General features: G+C 39.8%; 1 protein-coding gene across 1 annotated transcript in view; it reads left to right on the forward strand.

The window, feature by feature from the left end:
* CUEDC1 (CUE domain containing 1) overlaps positions 1 to 17,454 on the forward strand; it is a 146,577-nt gene that overhangs the window by 27,427 nt on the left and 101,696 nt on the right. The window contains exon 2 of the mRNA XM_089659171.1: positions 6,024 to 6,130. The gene's annotated coding sequence lies outside the window, so the exon portion shown is untranslated. The remainder of the gene's footprint in view (positions 1 to 6,023; positions 6,131 to 17,454) is intronic.

The following is a 17,454-nucleotide window of genomic DNA, read 5'->3' on the forward strand; positions in this document are numbered from 1 at the left end:
CCCCCCTTTCCAGATACAAGGCTCTGAAATGCTATTACAAGATTTATGTGCTGAGGGCAGTTGCATTAGACTTGCATGATTAACCACTCTCTCTGGGCAGGGGTAAAAATCAAAGGTGCAATGCCCTGTGGGTTGGGCTGTGAATAGTCTACACACAGGGTTCCAATCTTTAGGAATCTGTCATGCTTATCCTCCAGTATGGCCATCAATTTCTATATGCCATTCAGGCAGGACGTTCTGAAATGTTAAGCACAGACGTTTTCCAGGAGTGGACAATAGTTTGGCAGTAAAGAGACAATAGAACTTGGCCTCCTTGTTTCATACTACCTGAATGGGCTTGTTCAACAAGGATTAAACTGGGTAAATTCAGTAAATTAGAGTGAAAAAGCATGTTAATCAACGTATACATTCTAATCCACAGCCTTTGGGTAGGTCCACCATATCTGAGCCATCATGCCCATGAGTTCACAGCCCCAGAAGAGGAGAATGCCCAGGGACAAACTTGGAAATACAAGCCAGTGAAAGGTATCCATTCCAGCAGATCTATTCTATTAACATGCACCTCTCTGGTATTTGCTGTAGGTCCTGAAGGCAGGGTCATTCCAATCATATTCTAATTGCCTTATGTTGTTGTTGGTGAAGCTATGGAGTGTCTTCAGGAACTTTATTGAAGTTATGTCTAAAAGTTCCTTTTCTTTTTTTTTTTTTCTTTAAAAGAACATGTACTTACCTGTGCTGTGTAATTGCTTTGCAGAGAGCAGCCCCAGTCCTCCTCTTCTCAGGTCCCCCGCCGATGCTTGTTGCCCCCCCCTTCCCTTTTTGCTGAGTACCCCTTGTGCAAGCTGCTTGCAATGGGGGCATTTGTGCTTGCTCACTCCCGAGCCAGCTCTGTGTGTCAATGGGACACAGAGTATGGCCCAGTTGCAACCCCTGCTCCCTCCTCACTGGCTGTGATTGACAGCAGTGGGAGCCATTGGCTCAGCCAATGAGGAGAGAGACCCAGGAGAGCTGAGGCTCCAGTGCATGGCGTTGGATGCAGATCAGGCTCAGGTTAGTATTAGGGGAGGGAGCTGCACCCTCAAGGTTTTTTTTTACCCCCATGCATTGAATGCAAACTTTCACCCTTTACAACCACTTTTAAGTGCTTGAGGTTGGAAGTAATGTGGTATCACGTTCCTGGCCCAGTTGTATACAGACACGACCCTGAAATCCTTGCAATTACTAAAAGATGGGTACTTGCTTTTTAATCGCACTCTATCAGTATTTACAAATCCAACATGCACTGACAGCCCAGTTCAAGGAGACACCTTTTACTGTGGAGTAAAATGCCTGTTTTAAGTTCTTTAGCTTTTACCACGTTGTCTACTAAGGTCCTGATCTCAGACCTCTACAGTAATATCCACTTGGCAGTCTTAGATTGTAATGCAGACCTCCCTTGCAAGGCACGCTGGATAGAAGATTTAGGTAGTCTTGTAGAGGAGCAATCGTTCCTCTAGTGTCTTTCACCTTCTCAAAAATGGTCACTGCTGTATCTGCTGCATAGGCCCTGTTATACACCACAAACGTTTCAAGTTTGGTAAGCGCCCAGATGGTTCTTGTTCCAGATGTGAAGGCTGTCCGGGTACCCTCATCCATATGATGTGGCGGTGTCCAAAACTGCATTGGTATTGGAGGTGATTCTCCACAGTCTGAATTTTGTCTATTAGGCTATATGGATGAAGAGCTTATTCAATCTACAAATGCATATCCCGGAACTACGTTGTCTTTCACTCTAGAACATTTTTAACACAGAGATGGTTATCACCACTTCCGTCTACCCAACTCTGACTGGTTACAGGCTGTAAATAATATTTTGAAAGAAAAATTTGCCCTTGCTAAACAAGGCTCTCCAAAAAAAAAATGTGATCTCTGGCGGGGCACCCTCTATCACATGTGATAGATGGGTTACTAGAGTGATCTGGGCAGTCCATTTATTATACTACTGTGCTACCAACTATTTGAGTCTATAGTTCCTCTGAGTCACAACTAGGCTTGTTCTGAAAGCGATGTCCTAGAGGTTGCATACTGCTTTACAGTGGATAAATGGCTACTACATGAGAATGAGATCTGTGTTAAGTAGACAAATCAGACTCTAGCCAAGAGGGTTGCATGCTAGAACCTTAAGGTTTTGTTTTTTTTGTTTTTTTTCTTTAATTTTTACACTCTTGTTTTCAGAACACATGTATTGTGTAACATTAACGCTTACAAGGCGCACCGCTTATTCTAGTATCTGTACTGCTGATAATTGGATGGGGATCTCTGATCTCCAGTGTTTGTTTTTTTGGACCTACGGCTTGGAGGGTGAGGGGCTTAATAAAAAAAAAAAAAACTATTTGATTAAATAAATATGAGTCAAAGTAAGGTACCAGCGCATGAGGACCTTGTAAGAGTTTCCTAAAGTAGGTACATTCTGGGAACTGATAGTTGTAGATAACCAAATTTCCTTCGAACCTCCCTCTGAGATAACTATATGTAGATATTCCTCCCAGCATGCCATGTAATTAGTAGAAAGGGTGGAAGAATTTAGAGAGAACATTAACAATGAGATGAGACCCAGTGAGTAGGTGTCACTGCAACATTTACTTTTCGCTTTCAAACCAGGTAAGTGTTAGCAAAGCAGGTTTATTCACAAGAAGCGGCAGAATGAAATGTCTGAGCTGTATATAACAGAAGATTTCTTGTGATGGCGCCTCATATTTTTCTGAAAATATGCAAAGGTCTTCAGGCCAGTAGAATCCAGAAGGGAGTAGACATCCGTAAAAACCCTTCCAGATCCACCACTGAAATCTGGAAGGGGCCTCGAGGCCCAGAGGATACTTTGGGCAGTGAACTAAAGTCGCACACCTTAAGGGAATAGGTTAGAGAAGGAGCGACGGGGCAGGCAATCGGGAGGGTGGAGCCAGAGCAGAGAAGATGTGTCATATCCTGACAATTTATCCCATCTAAAAGAACCCAAATGGGGGTTACAGTAGTAGCATGAAGACAGCTGAGTGGGGCTAATTGTGCTGTCCTGTAATAATGAAGTAAATGGGGGACCCCAGACCCCACTGTATGTAAATGCCCATAAGGAGTCTGTTTATTAATCCTGGGTCGGGTTGACTGCGACAACTTTATTTTGCCAAACTCGTAAAACCATGGGTGGTACCGGAGCAGGAAACCCTGAAATAGTACATTTTGACAGCATGAAGTCTGCCAATCCAGGATAGCTGATATTGCAAAGGAAGGGAACCAAGGATCAGATAAGAGGGGGGATAGTTGGCTAGATATAATTTACATAAGCTGTCAAGTGAATTCCCAAGTATGGGCGATGCATAGTCAACAAAAACTCTGCAGAGCAGAAAAGGACTTCTATGATTTTTCATCAGATAAATTAGCCTAAATTGAATCTCTGTATGGCCAGCTTGAGGAAAGGCTGGTTCCACAAAATGAGTTGAGTTTCAACTTATTCTAAAATGAAATGCTCTCCAATAAACTAAACTAAAAAAAAAAACTGCACAGCTGCCAGCGTAGAAAGAAGGAATGCACCACTCCTCATTTCCAAGTATATTAAATCTATTGCGTTTCAGACTAATACATTCCTTAACACTTCCCATCCAAAGTTAGAAGAGATAACTTTCCAGAACATAACACCAAATCAAAGAAGGTCATGTAGATCTTAAATCTGTATTAAATGAAAGGACAATTCTATGTGTGGCACACACAAGGCAGTGTTAGAACCTTTACCCAGTGGAAGTGCCACTTCCCCCTCCTGTGTTGACTTCTCTTACTTAGCAGGGTAGTCCAGAAGATGTTTTGATTTCACATCCACTTCTGCTCCTGGTTTTTTTGGAGAGGACAATTTTTGTTTAAATAGTAATTTAGTGTAATACATTTCAACCGCTTGCTGAATGTATGTATTAAAAGCATTAGGACTGGTCCAGTGAAATATGGGGACTGCTATTTCTAACCTTCGTCTAAACATTTGAGTTTCCGGTTACTGTGACACATTAACGTGTGTGTGTGTCTTATTTTCTTTTCTTTTTTCTTCTATGACTTCGTATCCCAGTAACCACAGCTCCCCTAATTTTTGCAGTGGTGTCATGGGGTCAAGGAGTAAGTGAAAAATTCAACAAAAAATACAACTCTTTCCTACTCTAGACAAAAATGTAAGAAATTTGGCATTCAGGATTTGAGTTTAACCTTTTACTTTCATTAGAATTAGAAAAAAAGTCCAAACTTTTCTTAGGACATTACAGACAGGTTGCAATACGTTGTCAGCACAACACTTTTTGATTGTTTGATCCAGCTGGTCAAAAATCTTTCAGTTGCACGGTGACTGCATACAGTCAAGTGCAGACACTGTCCAGGCATTCAGCAGCCACTGCTAAATACAGTAGCTAACTGCCTGAATTCCTCTATCCACAATGTTTAACATGGATGGAGAAGCTCTAGCTGAAACCTTCAGGAGTCCTACATGTTCTTTCCAATACATAAGTAAGCCACACATGGGTAGAAGAGAAAACTTACAGAATGGTTACTATTTTATGCAGAAGTTTCGTTTTATGAACGGTCTATGATGTTGTTTAAAAACAGGTGTGTTTCTTCCCGGTGGAACTTACAGTTATAATGTGTTAGACTTTGTTAGCCCAAAGAAGTTTTATTTAGATACAGTGAGTAATGTGATTTCCATGGGTGTGCTTTGTGTTCTGCCTTACCATATAATGCATCTGGAAAAGATATCGGCTGTTTTGTTTCTGTGGAAATGTCCCTGCTTGTCTGTCTTCTGCTTTTTACCTTCCATTCTGTGCATATCATCATCTGAATTCTGTAAATGCAGAAGGTTTTCAAATCTTAATCCTCCTATCCATTTGTTCAGGGTGCTTATCCTCCTGTGTGCAGTGTAGCACTAAGCTGTCCCAGGAATTTACTGCAATGTGTAGCAGCAGTTCATATTGTTTCTGAAGCTTTTGTAATGGTCTGGGATGTGATGACTAGGGAGATTAGGAAGAGGCCCAGCTGATACTAGGACAAGGTGAGGCTTGCGCAGGGCACACTACAGTATTTGGTTTAAAGGATCAATTTGGAAGGAAGTAATGGTAAGAGAGTGACATGGCCTACTACTGCCTCTGTTACAGGCAGCTCTGCCTATGCTGCAGCATGTTGACAATCAAAGCAGCTCCATGTAAATCTTGGGCCCCATTCACACCTTTTTGCAGTTTAAGACCATTCATATTTCATAAGAAGCAGTATCATTCAGTGAGGCTGTTTTTAGATCTCCGCAGTGCCTTGTACTTGGGTTGAAAATGAGGCATATCTGTTTTTTCTGTGCATTTTCGTGGTCTGTGATGCCCAATAGAATAATTAAAACACATGTAACATGCTACAATGCACATCAAAGAAAGCACTGAAAAACAAAAGCAGACATGGATGAATGTGAACCTGACCTAAGGAGCTAGAAAAAGCTGCTTTGGTTTACCACATGGTAAGCATTGTTAGAGCTATTTGCAGCACAATATAAAAGTGGCTTGCCTTGCATCTCTGGGTCCTGGGATTGCATGAGTTTCCTTCCACAATCTAAGAACATTGGTTGGTAAAAGTGAATTCACACTTGTGAATTCGTCTGCGCTACAGTTAAGTTATATTCAAGAACCCCAGCGAGTTGAATTGCAACTCCATTTGTATTTGGTTTTTTTTTGTGTTTGTGTTTTTTTTTTTTTTTTCTGGATTTTTAGTTGATTATTCTGTCTATCATTTAATATACACCTATGATAAAAATTATAGACCCTTCATTTCTTTTTAAGTGGGCAAACTTACTAAATCTACAGGGGATCAAATTATAATTACACACTTTTTAGTTTTTATATTCAGAAAAACATTTCATGCAAAGAACATACAGCAATTGAACGTGTCCTCATAATATAGCACTTCATTACAAGAAGATACTAACACTGAATGCATGTTATATGGGCTTTAAAAAGTTACTGAAATTAATTTTCCTCAAACAGAGATTTTCCTGACATTTGCATGGTGAAATGCCGTTGGCGTGAACCTTCTGAAGAAGCCAAACTTAGCATGAGTTTTAATGGTGCAAGCACAATTCATGCAGCTATTGGTATGTAAACCTTACCAACGCATTACTTTGATTACCATGAAGAATTTTGTTATACCTGGATTTGTTTTACAGAAAGTGATATGTATAAAACAAAATGTAATCCGTATTTTTTCATACATTGTTTAAGTTCTATACTGTCCATTTGAAATGCCACGAATATCTTCAGGGTCTCCTCTAATTCTTCTATTCTCCCCATCTGACATCATTCACTACTAAAGAAGATGACAAGTTTCCATTAGATGAATATGTATTAGGGATAAATAAGTAAAGTAAATGCATACATAACAAAATATTTTATAATGGTGCATATTTAGATTGTATGGTACAAGAATCCTGATATGTAAAATGTATGTATACAAAGGATACAGGAAATAAAATAGTTTTTATATATGCTTTTGAGAAGACCATAATATCCATACAAAATATTGGTGTAGTAGAAATGGGAGTCTGTTCGATCATGATCCAAACTTTGATGGTAAGATTGGTCATTTTAGAATGCATTTCTCTTCTTTGACATATTTTCCTTGTTTTCCTTGTTATGTTCCTACCTACATTTCTTATGACCATCTCTTGGTATTTAACGTTTTAGAGCAGCCTTTAAACTATATTTTGAAATCCTGGTCCTTGGCCTCATCCTTGCTCCTAACCTTCAACTAAATCTCAACAGCTATCGTAATCCTTACAATAACAATTATACTGTCATGGAGATTTGAGTAGCACTAATATTACATTTGAAATTCCATGAACCAAAACAAATTGTGGTATAGTATTGTATATTAATGACAAATGTTTGGCTGTGACACGTTGTCAAATTTTCCTGGTCAGCAATTTTTACTTCCTGAAAAACTGCTGGATTTATGATAGATCACCAAGTGAAAAGACAGGGAAACAAAACTCTAAAAGGAAAAGTAATGCAGCCATCATATCTAATGATTTGCAAGCTGGATTATGATGCATTTTTTGGGTTAAATGCTTTTAAATATGACAAAATGGCAAAAACAAAAGAACTGTATACAACCGTATGTATGTGATAGGTTGAATTACATGCTATTTTCATGGTTGGCTGCCAAAAACCTATTGTCCAGTGTTTTCAGTGCCAGAATGGTTCAGAAAAACCCAAAATATCCTGCTTTTGTAAGAAAAAAATGGAATCTAGAGTCTCTGCATTTCTCAATATCAGCCGTTTGTTTTCCTCTCTGCATATCTGTTCCATGACTGCACTAACCATACTTTTAACATTTGTTCCACCCTTAGGTGGAAAGGGGTTAATGTCTAAGCACAATTTTGCAACTTTGACATGTGCTAGTAAAACTGTACATATCGACACAACTATTTTCTGTATCCAGGTGGATTATGCCTTGGTTTTTTCAAGCCAAATTGGGATTTCTTTTGGTGGTAAATGGTAACAAATCTTCAGATTTTTTTGTTTTGTGAAAGGAAAACTGGCCTAAAATAAACACAAAATCGTGTGTGTGTGTGTGTGTGTGTGTGTGTGTGTGTGTGTGTGTGTTTTTTTTTTTGTTTTTGTTTTTGTTTTGTTTTTGTTTTATGTAGCTGAATATTTCTTGCTATTACTATAATTTGCCACCAAAGAGAAACCCAAAATAAATTCTCCTCCTCAAATGTGCATGTTAGTTGTTTGTACCCGTAGTACAGCCCAGAAAAATGGTGCGCATTTTTTTAGAGCGCTCTGAATGCCAATCAAAGCATCTGTCACTAAACAGTCCAGTCCTGTTTACACATTGCTTTTGATTTGCTTCAAAAATTATACCCCATGTCGCTTTTGATGGTGCTTCAAAGTGTCTCTGAAGCCTCCATTGAAAAGCTCTATGACAAAGCTCGTTTGCAGCTTTTGAGAGGCTTTATTCGGCTTTAGCTTTGCTTTGTTTTGGAGGTAAGAAATATCCCAGGAAGCACTGGGAAACAAAAAGCGAACCCTTCCATCCCAGATTTAAAACTAATAGAGCCACTTTGGACATTTTAATTTGTAAATGTATGTACTACTGAGGAACATAATTTATGTAAAAGGGTTATTCTGTCTGTGTACTCTATCTCCCTTTTTACTGGATAACAGGTTATGCTTCCAGATGCAACGCAATATATATTTTTAGCTCATACACTATATAGTTAAAGGTTTGTGGACACCAGCCCATAATACCTAGATGATCTTTTTAGACATCCCATTCCAAATCATAGGCAACTTGCCACTAACCCTACCACAACAGCTGGCTTTCAGAAAAATGTCATCAGCAGTCACTTCTGGTTCATGTGTATATATTCTGGGAATGTCTGATGCAGAGGTCACATCTGGTGCGCAGCTTGGAGCAGCAGGAAGTTGAGCGGGTCCCGGACCAGAGCGGAGCAGATGGCAAACATGGTGTGTAACATGGGAACTCTACAACCGAATTTGCGCTGGGACTGAAGAGAGAGGACTGAGTAGCAGAGGACCAGTAGATCTGGGGGACCGGAGCAGCAGAAACTATCAATGTCACGCATGCTGCACAGCGTGGGAGCAATATAGTGGGAGGTGAGCGGGGACCAGAGAGAGAAGAACAGCAGCAAACCAGAGGATCAATAGAGCTGGGGGTTACTATTGAGTGGGGGATCAGCAGAGCTAGAGGTTACTACTGATTGGGGGATCAGCAGAGCTGAGGGTTACTACGGAGTGTGGTATCATCAGAGCTAGGGGTTACTACTTGGTGAGGCATCAGCAGAGCTGGGAGTGCTAATGAGCAGGTGATCTACTGAACAAGGATAACAAGGAGCTGGGGATCTGCCTAACGGGGTACTAATGAGCTGGGGATCTGTTGAGTGAGGTGTACTATGGAGCTGGGGTTCTACTGGGTCCCTTTAAAACAAATAAAAAATCAACATACAGGGCATTTGCCAAGCTTCATTAAAGCTTCAAAAAAGCATGTTGAATCGGTAGGCGCTTTTATATGTGTTGAAGTCAAAGCAAATGTAAATAAGCCCTGACTGACACAGATACTAATTTTACCAATATTTTTTTTTTCCTACCGAAAATATGCTGACTGTGATCTTTGACCCTAACACTAACTCTGGCAAACCTTGATGTTTAAAAAAAAAAAAAAAAAAAGTGTGTGTGTGTGTTTTTTGGGTAAATATTTTATTACATCTTTTCATGTGACAACACTGAAGAAATTATACTTTCCTACAATGTAAAGTAGTGCTAGTACAGCTTATATAACAGTGTAAATTTGCTGTCCCCTCATAATAACTCAACACACAGCCATTGATGTCTAAACCACTGGCAACAAAAGTGAGTACACACCTAAGTGAAAATGTCCAAATTGGGCCCAATTACCCATTTTCCCTCACCAGTATCATGTGACTTGTTATTGTTGCAAGGTCTCAGGTGTAAATGGGCAGCAGGTGTGTTAAATTTGGTGTTATCACTCACTCTCTCATACTGGCCACTGGAAGTTCAACATGGCACCTCATGGCAAAGAACTCTGAGGATCTGAAAAAAAGGAATTGTTGCTCTACATAAAGATGGCCTAGGCTATAAGAAGATTGCCAAGACCCTGAAACTGAGCTGCAGCACTGTGGCCAAGATCATACAGCAGTTTAACAGGACCAAAGAAGTTGAGTGCATGTGCTCAGCGTTGTACCCAGAGGCTGTCTTTGGGAAATAGACATATAATTGCTGCCTGCATTGCTGCAGAGGTTGAAGGGGGGGGGGGGTTCAGCCTGTCAGTGCTCAGATCATATGCCGCACACTGCATCAAATTGGTCTGCATGGCTGTTGTCCCAGAAGGAAGATTCTTATATAGATGATGCAAAAGAGAGCCCGCAAACAGTTTGCTGAAGACAAGCAGACTAAGGACATGGATTACTGGAACCATGTCCTGTGGTCTGATGAGACCAAGATAAACTTATTTGGTTCAGATGGTGTCAAGCGTGTGTGGCAGCAACCAGGTGAGGAGTACAAAGACAAGTGTGTCTTGCCTACAGTCAAGCATGGTGGTTAGTGTCATGGTCTGGGGCTGCATAGGTGCTGCTGGCACTGGGGAGCTACAGATCATTGAGGAAACCATGAATGCCAACATGTACTGTGACATACTGAAGCAGAGCATGATCCCCTCCCTTCAGAGACTGAGCCGCAGAGCAGTATTCCAACATAATGACCCCCTTTTGGTGAGAGCCTGGTCTCTGTGCTGGTGAGATACAAATTTATGCAGCCCCATGTTGGCAAAGAACCCACTTTGCCAAAATGGTTTCTGTCCTGTGTTTTTGGCTCTTTGTATTGTTGAAAATATTGAGACAGCGTTGTCGTGGAGAAAAAGTCTACAGGAGCCAGAGCATTGCAGTCATGATCCACTGATTGCGGTTGCATTGCTTTTGAGGCTCAAATGCAAAGAAAATGTTAAATGTTTTTTGTGCAAAATGTTTGTAGGTAGTTATTTTTTGGAAAAGATGGAACTCCTTTTAAGTACTGATAAAAAAAAAAGTCAATAACAAAATCTAAAGAAATCACTATTCATGTTACAAAGAATAATTTTATTGAACTTTTTGATTTTTTTTTTTTTTTTTTTTTTTTTTTGTAGTGCAGGGTGCCAGGAATCTGAAATTCTATACTGTGTCTCCAGCACTAATATTAGGCTTCGCACTATGTTCAAAATTGGATACACAATTTAATCCCAGCAAGATAACATTAGCAGGAAAGATATGAGAAATACCCCAAAGTAAATCTGTTACAAACCAGAGCAATTCAAAGTAAACTCCTGATAAACTAATGTATAAGCAAAGGTTTCTCACCAGTGAAAAGTAAATTAATAAGCAGTTTGGTAGCAGGCACAATAAAATGTCTATTAGCAATTCTCCATAACCCATTTGCTACAGTGCAATGGTATAATCGAAAACCCTTGAGCTCATGATCTTGGGGAACAAGTGAATATTCCCCAGCCATCCTCAATTTGGAATTTTGGTGCTTAAAGACTAAGCTCACCTAAAAAAAAAATAAACAAAAAAAAAACCCACCTGATTTTGCAGGTAAAAAAATATGCAGTTTTTATAGGAGCCTCCCACACAATCTTCCTCTAGCTTTGTGTATGTGTCTCTGCTTTCTTTTATAAAGCTAGCTAGGGGAAGGCTAAATGAACACACTGATCAGCACGCCCGTAGTTTGAAACTGCAAGTATGTCTGCCAAAGTGGCAACCCCATCCTGCTGTTGGGGAGGGGTGCTTAACAGAAACATGTTACTTGTTACACCCTAAATATAGGTGTAACATGTACCAAAGGTGAATTTATCATAACTTTAAGTGGCCAGTCACAAAATCAGAGTACTTAAGGAAAGCAATTTCCAGAAAGTAGAAAAAAAGACATTGCCTTCAAGGTCACCTAGCAGCAGACCATGTGACATCGAAGCAACCAAGGGGTAAGAGCAGTAAGTTTTATTCAGAATAAAGTTACCGAAGAGGCCCAATTGTAAGGCTAAGGAGGTGGAAGATGTATATTTTATAAAATTATTTTTATATTTTTAACCTGATATTTTATTTGTTTTAGACTTCACAGACTTAGCAGAAATTACTGTAAATGTGCTAAGGTGGTTAATGGCAGGATGCCTGCATGCAGCAACAGTAAGTGACGAGGTATGCATGTATAATGGTGTGTTGCGCATGTAGTGGCAGTCCGTAACAAGGTGTCTGAGTGCGCGGGTGGTTAGTGGCAAGGTGCACCAGTTGTACAGGTGCGGTGGTGGTCACTGGTGAGATATACAAGTGTAGTCAGTGTAGTGGTGCAGATTGGGGAGATGTGCAAATAAAGCAGCAATTAGTGGTGAAGTTGGCGGCATGCTGGCGTAGAAACCCTTAAACGACCATGACAGCATATCCATTAAAACTGGGCTACTAAATTCAATTCCACAGCTAGGAAAAAGCAAGCTATTCTTGCCAAGATATCTAGGCAACCCACCAACATTTATTTAAGATTTTGGATGGCTCAAGTGTCTATTTTAGGAGTGCTTTCTCTTGCCCACAAAGATCTCTGAAGGGAACACCAAAGAGCTGCTGTCAGAACATAGTATCCCATAAAGCCAGATCTACTGCTCTGTCAGTAATTCTAGCAGCTAATCTCAGAACTTTGAGGAACAAACTGGCTTAAGGAATACGAGTTCATAAACATTTTGTTTTCCCAATGTTAGAACTTTAGAAACGCACCATATCACACTGAGATTTTTTTTCCATTTTACTGTAGGAAAAAAAAATTAACCCCTTGGCTCTGATATGTTAGTAATTAGCCCTGTCAACATGGGATCAATTGTCACCACAGATTCTTGGCATTGAGGCTGAGCGGTCTCTCCATGATGGGTTGTTGCTTCCAAATAATCGTACTGAAAGGCTATTCAGATTCCATTCTAGCTATCTCTTGTGTGTGAAACAATCATTGACTGATTGGTATATTGCATCCTCTAGGTTCCTTTGAGGAAAGAGACTGGACCTTGACTGTAATCTGTAAAGTTGTGTGGAATTTGGCGATTATTAATACAAAATTAGTAAAATGATTTAGAAGATCAAACTGAGGATTTAAAAAGGAATATCATTTTTTGTGCTGCTGTTATTTACAGGACTCTACAAAGGCTAATGTTCAGTGCTAGAATACTTTCCAAGCTTGGGTCCATTAAAGGAAACCTGTGCAAGGCAAACTTGAATGCTGCGGTTAAAGTCCAACTTTGGGAAGCAGAAGAAATTACTGTATGTCTGCAGTGCTTAGGGAAAAGTACAAAAATCTTAAATACCTTATTTTGTATCCCAGGGTCTTGTTACAAGTGAAATGTTTATTTTGACAACGTTGGCTTTTTGTGACCGTGATGAGTGCAGATTTACCAGCTTGCAATAGCCATAGTAAGAGAGGAAATGAATTCTTAATTTTGACATATTTTCTGCTGAGCTTCATCTGTCAGGAAGTTGTAGATGTAGTAATCTCCTTGTAATGGCTCTGCATTTGAAAGCAAGGGCAGTGTCCCCTTTCATTTACACTACCAAGAATTTCAATACAAATAAAGTGTATTGTATGCAACTCAAATAAAATATTTAATCTTTAATAGAGAGTTAAAGATAGAGATACAGGGGTTCAGGCATATTTATACTGTTACCAACAAAATATTGCAGGTAAAGTTACAGAAAATGTAAGTACTGTAAATGCTTTCTTGAAGGGTGTTTCCTTTCCATAAAATTATTTTATTTTAAGAACAATACAAAATTACACAAATAATAAGATTGAGGAATATTATGACATGAAGATGGTAAAATAGTAGATCATACAATATAGTATACAGGTCATGTAAGAGGGAGGGAATGTCACCTAAAGCATTGATAACGGCAAAGGAACTGGAAATGTCAAAACATACGTGCCAACATTTAGGAAAGCAAAGTTAAATCCTGAACTGCAATGTTTCATGCAGGGTGGTTACAAGGCTTGATGGTGGTAGGTTGCCTTGTGGCAGTGGCAAAGGAACCGCTGCTAGAAAACTAAACAAAAGACATTAAACATACCTCTAGCACACAATATGATAAGTAACAAATGGAAAAAGGTAAACAGAGTACAGGGCATAATTAGGAGTGTAGAGTCATGCTGGGGATGGTGAAGGAGTTTGGATGAAAGTTCCTGAAATTGCATGTTTGAAATGTGTTGTAAGGTAGTGGGGTTTGGAAGGTATGGGGGGGGTGGGGCAGGAGGGGGTGGTCCTAGAGATCACTGCTATGGAGTACGCAACCTGAGGTTAAGCACTTCTTCTATCTTTAAGCTATGGGGGCTCCGTGTGAGATATATTTATTGTTTTTATTAATTTTTAATCACTTTGAATTATTCTTTTGAATTTGCTAACAGATTTGACTACTCCAGGAGAGTTGATTACCTAGCACAGCCCCCTACCTCTTTGCCAGTCATAGCCCTTTCCTCTTTTGGTAGTGTCTGTCACAATCATGCCCACAGGGAGAGGCACAGTTCTCCATTTTGCTCCAGGTTTCTGCATTGTGGTATTTCTCTTAAACTAATATGCAGTCACTTGGGAGGGGGAAGTGTAGGATCGTGCATATAAGAGCCAGGCACAGGATCTCCCTGTCGTAAGAAGGCTTCATGTATCTCCTCATTCCCCCTCCCTCAGGAATGCAACCAGCGTATGATGCTGAGTCCCTGCCTAACAATTCTTTGCCAAATAAGGCTTGGCTTGTCCATTGTGGGAAGAGATTGTGTAGGAAAAAGAAGCTGTCAGTTTCTGTGAGGAGTCAGACAAGTGAGGACCGTCTCGATAATCTATCGGACAGAAAGCAAAGGAGAATCTCGCGGCAACAATGAAACCCAATGCGAGACTAGAAATCCCCTTCCTTTTTTTTTTTTTTTTTTTTTTTTTTTTTTTTTTGCTCCTCAGACTTGACACTGCTTAACTCCAGGCATTTATTTGGCAAGTACTTATTTACCCAAACTTCTTTCTGTTATCTGTTTGCTGTGCTGTTGTGCTCTGTATATTTTTATATATATATTTACATCTTCTTTCTGTAAATATTTCTACTGCTCCCTTTTTGACCTTTTAGTAATAAATCTTACTTTCTAAAAGTGTTAAACTGTTTCTATAGCTCCGGAATTAACTTACGAGTCCCTGCCGCTGAAGAACGCTACTATGAGTATTTAACCCTCTGTATAACGGTCTTTAGAGATAGAGGGATACTGACGGTTAACCAATCATCCTAGTGTATTGCTGAGTTTCCCCTTTCTCTGTATAAAAAGGAGGTGGTGGCAGTGTGAAGGGTTAATTATGTAATTAACCTGAACCAGTAACAATCGCATTCAGGCTGCCGGTACATCAATCGTTGTCCAATGAACTGGAACATTGGTGTGCACGGTGCAGCTGGCTGTGGCATTGTTACGCACATGACAGCGCGGTTTTAGATTGGCTAGTCCTTCGGTCACAAGTGTGGTGAGAAGGGCTGGGGTCTGACGCCGCGCCCATCAGTGTCTAATTACTCTCTGTGCTGACCCAGTATCTCCACCTCTGCCCGCACCTCAGGAAGCCTGCAAGGGTGTTAGTTCTTCGATTTACATGACAAAAATTGTTAATTTGTTTTTAGATCACTGTGGTAGAGATATTGAAATGACACTATAGGTGGAAGACAGATGGTAACAAAGATCAGGGATTGTCCGTTTTGATGTAGATGGCTTGTTTGCTTGCAAAAACTGTTCTCTCCGTCAAGAATATGCACTTTACTATACTTTAAAGAGCGACCCCCCCCTTTTTTTTTTTTTTTTTTTTTTTTTTTTGTACAGGTTTTTGCAGTCCTCGCTACATTACACTGCATATATCAAGTTTTTTGGGTATTGTAGGATGTACAGTACAACTTTCTGTCTCTGTATTACTGGGCTTGAAGGACACAGGGATACAAAGTTAGTCTTCTGGGTTTTTCTAAAACTCCATCTATATACAAAATGGCAATATTGCTTTTCCTGTACTGCTTCTCTCTGTTTAATGGTCCAGAGTTTTTGCTTGACCTTGTGCATGTTTTACAAAAGTTCAATCGAAATAGCCACAAACTTTCAAGGCACATCTTAGGTGTGTGTGTCTCCTTTTGTCTTTTATTTCTGTTGTTACCATCTCAGTCTGTTGTTGCACAGTGGTAATAACCCCTAGATTATGTTCCAGTGGGTGGTGGGAGTGAAAAGGCAGATACTGGCAGAAGTCTGTATGGAACAACCATCCCTAACCAGGGGTGGGGCTTTCATCACCATCCTCTTCTTCTTTTTTTTTTTTTTTTTTTTTCCCCACTTATAATGCTGTTTTAACATCTCATTCCTAGCAATTAGACCGCAATTCAATCTTTTAGCCTTTTAGTCAAACTAAAACCTCCACAGTCTTCCTGACACCAACAATTGAGTTATGTAGCTTCGACAGGTTGGCACCACAACTTTCACACCTCCCAGTTATAATAAATCAGGGCACGTAAGGGCTGGATGATACTGGATTAGCCAAGAAAAGTAGGCTATCTGACTTGCTGCAGCTTCTAATGTACCCTGTGAGAAGCTGATGGTGTGCAGTAAAATCAGTAAGAAATTTCAGTACAGGAGAGATGCCTGTAAAACTGTGTATGAATGAAAATAAGGCTGGAATTCAGCTTTGTTTTTTTCAGGCTTCCCCTTCTTCCAGTGTCCCCCTCATCTCCTGATAATACATATCGTGTGGAGTTATTTATTTATTTCAGGTACTTGTATAGCACTGTCAATTTACGCAGCGCTTTACATATATATATTGTACATTCACATCAGTCCCTAACCCTCAAGGGGCGTACAATCTAAGGTAGTTAACGCTGCACATGCTCAGTTTGGTGTGTATTGCTAGAGTGTTTTTTTTCTTCTTGGGAGAGTGCATGTGATTAGTGCAGGGCCAATCAGCACTGTCCATACAGAGGTCAGATGTTCTGCATCCTTCTAGAGAAGGGGCAAAATGAAAATTCATCCTACAAGCTTTAACATGTTCTCTGCTAGACAATGACAGAAGTCACAAGACTGCTTTAACTGCTGATAAGAAAAGACATTAAGCAGTTCATATTTACTAACATAATTACATCCTCGTGTACTGTGGGAGTCTAGATATAGAGAATGCAGGGTCCTGGGTTTAGTAACACTTTTAATAGAGTTCCACTATTTTCAATACAGAAAACATTTTTCAAGTTCTTAAATATTAAAATATATATATATATATATTTTTCATGAAACTTAATACTGTAGTAGAGCACTTCTGTAAAAGTGACCAATTCAATAATTGGTGTAACAACAAAAAAAATTTGTGTGATTGTAGTTTACATTGAAATGCTTTGGACATAGGATAAAGGGGTGGTTGTCTTATATGCCATCATGGTATGAGCAGAGATTCATCAACATTAGGCAGAGAATGGGTTGCCTAGGGACACAGGTGCTTTTCTGCTCCACATGGCTCAGTATTTAGCCTGCTCACGCATACGCTTACGCATGCAACAAATAAGGGACAGCCTTCCTAGTGGGGACAGGGCTAATCTGTCTGAAACCCTCACCTTTCTCCACTTATTTTTCACTCAAAATTTTCTATCTTGTAATAAAGCCAAATGTTCATTTTAAAGAACCAGTAAAACACAAGTTGCTACAGCATGTTACAATTAACAAGTCTTAAGCTGGCCATACACTGAGCCAATTTTGGATAATTTCTAAGGAACCATCCGAAAAGTGATCAGTTGACGTTCCTGTTGGAACCACTCCATCTGACATCCTTCATTTGAAAAATTAAAGGAGGGGAGTGTTGAACTGTTGGCCAAACAGCACCTGCATCCAGTTGAATGCA

The sequence above is a fragment of the Staurois parvus genome, unplaced genomic scaffold (assembly GCF_062004578.1).
Source record: "Staurois parvus isolate SC_StPar_1 unplaced genomic scaffold, SC_StPar_1.0 ptg001134l, whole genome shotgun sequence".
NCBI lineage: Eukaryota > Metazoa > Chordata > Amphibia > Anura > Ranidae > Staurois > Staurois parvus.